Source organism: Erpetoichthys calabaricus, chromosome 3 (genome assembly GCF_900747795.2).
Source record: "Erpetoichthys calabaricus chromosome 3, fErpCal1.3, whole genome shotgun sequence".
In the NCBI taxonomy this organism is placed as follows: domain Eukaryota; kingdom Metazoa; phylum Chordata; class Cladistia; order Polypteriformes; family Polypteridae; genus Erpetoichthys; species Erpetoichthys calabaricus.
The window spans coordinates 274,095,736-274,102,944 of NC_041396.2; the positions used below are offsets into that span (position 1 = coordinate 274,095,736).

The 7,209-nt window shown below is 35.0% G+C and overlaps 1 protein-coding gene across 1 annotated transcript in view; it reads left to right on the forward strand.

The window, feature by feature from the left end:
- Nucleotides 1-7,209, forward strand: part of LOC114648962 (zona pellucida sperm-binding protein 3-like) — a 73,127-nt gene that overhangs the window by 33,802 nt on the left and 32,116 nt on the right. The window lies entirely within an intron of this gene.

Here is a 7,209-nt window from a genome sequence, read left to right on the forward strand (position 1 = left end):
CTATCACTCTTAAAAATAATGGCTCTGTAATGGCAATTTACTGGATTGTCTGTGGTTCCTCAAAGAACCATTGCTTAACAAAGACCCTTTGCAATCTGAGAAGGGTCCTCTGCTTATAAAGTTGGTTCTTTAGAGTTTAATAGTAATGCATTTTATTTATATAGCATCTTTACCATGCTCAAATTGTTTATTTGACAAGGTTCCTAACATGTGGACAAAACAGAAATCTTTAATATATAGTAGACTAACTCGCTGGAAACAACAGCACAAAAAAACCTGACCTTAGCTTGTGTCATTCTTTGCACTGAGGGTCCTTTTAAAATCATTAACTCATATTGCTATTATACAGATCTGTTATTATCTGTTCACAGCCATTTATGGAGCCTGTTGCAGTTCTAAATAAATACAAGTTCCTTCTGGAATCTTCATTTGGGTGGTTCTTTCTGGAACCAAAAATGGCTCTTCATGGCATCGCTCTGGGGAGCCGCATTGTCACCTTTAATTTTAGAAGTGTAGCTGTCGGAGGGAAAAATTAGTATATACTGTCAAAACTTAGCAGTAGCCTAAACGTGAATAGGCTTTACACAAGATCAGCAAGCTGTGCAATTGATAATGGATAACTGCAAAAAATATAAAAATATCATGAGTAAAACAGAGAAAAACGGAGTATGCAATGTTAAAACTTAGAATCATACTTGATTGCCAAAATAGCACAGTTTGCCATGGCAATTATTAAAAAAGAAGAGAGTTTAATCTTTAGAAAGAAAGGGAGAGAATGAGAGAGAGGGGGAAAAATAATTTAAAAACATGATTCTGGTAGGTGCTGATTACTTTCACAGCATTTTCAGCTGTTAAGGTAAAACTACGAAAAATAAAAGAAAATGAAAAATACATTAAAAATAAACTTTAAAATTATAAATGAAAGCTCAACAGCGGGTTTAGCGTTTCCCCTTTTTGCAGACTGGGTACTTTTGTCCAAGCTATCAATAAAGTCCGCCTCAGAGATACGACAGACTCAGTCATGCCCGGGGTCCAGTTTGTGTTGCGTCATTATCCAACGAGCTGTCAAAACCACGTGATTTGTCAATGACAACGTCCTGCTCAATTGATGTGGTGTGCTGACAAAATCACAAATCACTGTTGTCACGATTCTAGTTAGCATTCGGTCGTTAACAGCCTGAAATTGCAAAGGGATCGTCTATTAATGATAAATCTGTCTTGCGACCGCTGGAGATCAGCATACATCAGCTTTGAAAGATGAAAGAAGTGCAATCTTAAAAATAACGATTCTTATGGCATTTTATGCATTTTTACTGGACGGTGTAGTTCTTTGTAGAAGCAGTAGGCCTACTTGACAAAGCAGCATTTCATTTTGCGAAAGGTTCTTTGCATATGAAGCTGGCTCTACTACTTTTAAAAACATCGTAATACGCTGACACAAATGAAATCTTTAAGCTACCTAGCAGGTCACTAACAGATTAAGAGAACCTGAATTTAGCCTGTCTGATTGTATGCATCGAGAGTTCTATTAAAATCATGACCCGCTGGTAGTTCACAGATGTGTACCTGCTATGCTGGGTTATTTACTGCATGGAGCCTGTGACAGATCTAAATAAATAAAGCTTCTTTCAGGAAGCAAAAATGGTTCCCATATTTCATCGCTCTGTAGAACCACTCTGGCACCTTTATTTTTAAGAGTGTGGCGTCTGAGTTTACCGTTTATGCAAAGTCTCACCTTCGTCTGCTTCACTATCACTAGAACAGGAATCTATAATGTTGTGACTGGCCATTGCTAGGCGTCCCGGATTTTAACAGAAAGTCAATTTCTCCAGTTTTTAATTGGGCAGAATTCCAAAGTGGACTCATTCCCATACAGCCCTCACAAGGCGGACACAATTCAAATGGGAGAACCCACGATCTTCAATCGTGTGTCTCACTCGCTGGAATAATGAGTTGTGCCCCGATTTAAAACAATGACCATTTTGTCAGTCTAGCCATTTTCGAAGAATTGCCAATATTATAACACGACAAGTCGATTTATTTTCTTCACGCACTGTACGCCCCGACAGGCCGTTGTCAGCTCTCCTGCTGTCTTAAATGCTATCCAGCCGCCGCCCTCCGTCACCTGTAGTTCACTTGCACGCGTAAACTCTGTAATAACTGCGCGCATGAGGCTAACTCAAAGGCATTCAAGTAGACTGGGTCTGCCAGTCGGGCGGCAGGATTATTATTATTATTATTATTATTATTATTATTATTATTATTGTTTGTTTTTTTTGAAAAACAAAGAACAACTATTTTTTCATATTTCTTGATTAATTTCAGAGCTCTTGGAACGCGGGTCTAGTCTGGTCGTACTCCCACCTCACAGTTCCAGAGGTCTAAGTTCAATTCCCGGCGTTTGTAAGTGGAGTTTGCACATGTGCGTGTTTTTGTACTTCCCAAGTGCATAAATATAATGTTGATCGGTGACTCTAAAGTCTAAACCTACTTAGAATAACTATGAGAGTCTGTGAGTGTGCAACTGTCGATCCATTCAGTCTTGGTTCTTGCTTGATGCATAAAACTCTAAAAAGTCAAATTAAGAGTTATAGAGATCAGAAGCTCAAATGGACACACTGTAAAAAGTGGGGAAAAAAGTGGCAGAAACATAGTTAACTAAATTGTTGTAACTTTTCTGGTCTTTGCTATTGCAATAACATGTTATGTTTTTCCAGATTATATCACAAACGTCTGGGGCAAATTTAAAATTTATTGCTAAGGTTAAAATTGAGATCGAAGCTTATCATATTTGCAAAAGGGCGTCAAACACAGATCTCGGAGGGCCCTCAAGTGGCTGCAAGTTATCATTCAAGCCACTTTCTTAATTAGCGACCTCGATTTTTTTTCTTAAAAACAAAAATGAAAAGTTCAAGGTTTTTGAGACAAAAGAAGTATAGGTTCCATTATCAGCAGTATAGTTAGAAAGTAAGAAAGTGGCTGAAACCAAAACATGCAGTTTGACACCCCTGTCTCAATGCAATATTTACAAGGAGAGTGGGAGAAACTCTTTTAATCCAGTAGCCAATTGGAAAACAGTGCATTTCACTGGAGTTTAACTCTGTTATAGAAGTGTCATTCACAGTAAGTGGCAAATTTAACAGACCGCCAATGCACCTTTACTGTCAGCTGCTTCTGGGTGGCAAATCAAAAAATGGTTTGAAAGTACTTGGATGAAAGTATCTGAACCTATTGAACTGAGAATAGTTATGCTGACCGTGTCATTGCAATAAATAATTATATGTTTATAGATGATGCATTTCTAAAGGCAGGGCTTTTCATTTAGATTATTTAAGAAATGCGAGTTATATAAAATGTTTGTTCATTTTTTAATTATTTGAGTAGGTTTATTAAGGAACCGTATTTAAATGTTAACATTTTACAATAGGCATTTGTTGGTTGTATTCCCAAAGACGGTGTACATGAAAGAAGGTAAGAAAAGCCCTTGGACGTTTACTATAGTCTTGATATTTGTGACTTTTGCTCTTTAAAAAATTACCCCTTCTTTTTAATATTTTACATGTGCATTTAAAGTTAATAAAGGTAGACTTTGATAAAGTACTGTTTTCAGTGCCTCATGTATTCTGGTTTAGTAGCAATACAGAATGTAGTATTTAGAGTCTGAAACTCTAACAATTTTTTTTATGTAACTGATTTCAAGATTTTTTTTGTTTTAGTTCAAAAGCTATATATATAGTTCAGATAGGTTTTGATATACTTGATATACTTGAGTGTATTAGTTGACATAACTTGAATTGTTATGTTATAATTTTACAAAAATTAAGATTAAAACATCTTTTTATAGGTTTCACCAACTTTCAATACCTGGTGAGCTAATTATTTATATAATTATATATACAGTATATATATATATTATGGGGTGCCAAACAAGCAATTACAATGATTTTCGGAATATATAAAGTCAGCGTCGGAATATATAAAGTCGTTCCTGAATATATAACGTCAAAATTTGAATATATAAAGTCAGCATCGGAATATATAAAGTAATTCTTAGATATATAAAGTCAGCGTTGGAATATATAAAATCATTCCTGAATATATAAAGTCAGCGTTGGAATATATAAAGTCATTCCTGAATATATAAAGTCAAAACTTGAATATATAAAGTCAGCATCTGAATATATAAAGTAATTCTTGAATATATAACGTCAGCATCGGAATATATAAAGTCAAAACTTGAATATATAAAGTCAGCATCGGAATATTTAAAGTATGGGGTGCCAAACAGGCAAGTACAATGATTTTTGGAATATATAAAGTAATTCCTGAATATATAACGTCAAAATTTGAATATATAAAGTCAGCATCGGAATATATAAAGTAATTCTTAAATATATAAAGTCAGAGTTGGAATATATAAAATCATTCCTGAATATATAAAGTCAGCGTTGGAATATATAAAGTCATTCCTGAATATATAAAGTCAGCGTTGGAATATATAAAATGATTCCTGAATATATAAAGTCAGCGTTGGAATATATAAAGTCATTCCTGAATATATAAAGTCAAAACTTGAATATATAAAGTCAGCATCGGAATATATAAAGTAATTCTTGAATATATAACGTCAGCATCGGAATATATAAAGTAATTCTTGAATATATAAAGTCAGCGTTGGAATATATAAAATCATTCCTGAAAATATAAAGTTAGTGTCAGAATATATAATGTCATTCCCGAAAATATAAAGTCAAAACTTGAATATATGAAGTCAGCGTCAGAATATATAAAGTCATTCCTGAATATATAAAGTCAGCGTCGGAATATATAAAGTCACTCCCGAATATATAAAGTCAAAGCCTGATTATATAAAGTCAGCATCGGAATATATAAAGTCATTCCTGAATATATAAAGTCAAAACTTAAATATAAATGACCTCATTCGTGAATATATAAATTTAAAGTCAGATTATATCGATATTGATTGAAACGACTCAGGCACATTTTTAGTAAACTCAATGAGTTCCTAATACAACATAATGAAATAAGTTAACAAAAACATCTTCAGAAAAATATTTTTAAAAAACCCACTGTTCAGTTAATTCATTCAAAATGATGTATGTGCCCAGCATTTTGAACACTTTATTTATTTATTCTTTTTATATGGGCACATTTTTGGACGAACCTCACAAGACCAATCGACTCTGAGTGGCTTCTATCGAAGTTTACCTTTCACTAGTATGAATGAAATGATAAGCACAGAAATTTAATATATTCAGGAATGATTTTATATACTCCAAAACTGACTTTATATATTCAAAAATGACTTTATATATTCCGACACTGACTTTATATAATCAGGCTTTGACGTTATATATAATTGGGAATTATTTTATATATTCTGACGCTGACTTCATATATTCAGGAATGACTTTATATATTCAGAAATGACTTTATATAATCAGGCTTTGACTTTATATATTCGGGAGTGACTTTATATATTCCGACGCTGACTTTATATATTCAGGAATGACTTTATATATTCCAACGATAACTTTATATAATCAAGTTTTGGTGTTATATATTCAGAACACTGACTTTATATATTCCGAAAATCATTATATTTGCCTGTTTGGCACCCCATAATATGTATATATGTGTATATATATATAATATTTACTATAAAGAAATGTATGTGCCCAATATATATTGACTCTATTGATCTTCTGTCTATCCATGGCTAAGGGTGTCTTCCAAATAATATAATAATTTTTACACTATTATAAAATATAGCAATACTACAGTTCATGTTAGATGTGTTACCTCGTAGTGCCAGGTTCTGTGTTCACTTCTTAGCTCACTGTCTATTGAGGTGTGGTGCTTGCATGTGGAAGATTTTGCTGTGAACAGATAACATGCGGTCAAAGGAGCTCTCCATGCAGGTGAAAGAAGCCATCCTTAAGCTGCGAAAACAGAAAAAACCCATCCGAGAAATTGCTACAATATTACGAGTGGCAAAAAATCTACAGTTTGGTACATCCTGAGAAAGAAAGCAAGCACTGGTGAACTCAGCAACGCAAAAAGACCTGGACATCCACGGAAGACAACAGTGGTGGATGATCGCAGAATCATTTCCATGGTGAAGAGAAACCCCTTCACAACAGCCAACCAAGTGAACAACACTCTCCAGGGGGTAGGCATCTTGATATCCAAGTCTACCATAAAGAGAAGACTGCATGAAAGTAAATACAGAGGGTGCACTGCAAGGTGCAAGCCACTCATAAGCCTCAAGAATAGAAAGGCTAGATTGGACTTTGCTAAAGAACATCTAAAAAAGCCAGCACAGTTCTGGAAAAACATTCTTTGGACAGATGAAATGAAGATCAACCTCTACCAGAATGATGGCAAGAAAAAAGTATGGAGAAGGCGTGGAACAGCTCATTATCCAAAGCATACCACATCATCTGTAAAACACGGTGGAGGCAGTGTGATGGCTTGGCTGTGCATGGCTGCCAGTGGCACTGGGACACTAGTGTTTATTGATGATGTGACACAGGACAGAAGCAGCCGAATGAATTCTGAGGTGTTCAGAGACGTACTGTCTGCTCAAATCCAGCTAAATGCAGTCAAATTGATTGGGCGGTGTTTCATGATACAGATGGACAATGACCCAAAACATACAGCCAAATTAACCCAGGAGTTTATTAAAGCAAAGAAGTGGAAAATTCTTGAATGGCCAAGTCACTCACCTGATCTTAACCCAATTGAGCATGCATTTCACTTGTTGAAGACTAAACTTTGGACAGAAAGGCCCACAAACAAACAGCAACTGAAAGCCGCTGCAGTAAAGGCCTGGCAGAGCATTAAAAAGGAGGAAACCCAGCATCTGGTGATGTCCATGAGTTCAAGACTTCAGGCTATCATTGCCAGTAAAGGGTTTTCAACCAAGTCCAATTGTCCAATTACTTTTGAGCCCCTGAAATGAAGGGATTGTGTTAAAAAAAAGCTTTACTTGCCTCACATTTTTATGCAATTGTTTTGTTCACCCCACTGAATTAAAGCTGAAAGTCTGCACTTCAACTGCATCTGAGTTGTTTCATTTAAAATTCATTGTGGTAATGTACAGAACCAAAATTTTAAAAAAAGTTGTCTCTGTCCAGATATTTATGGACTTAACTGTACAGACAGACAGACATTGGATTTTAAATA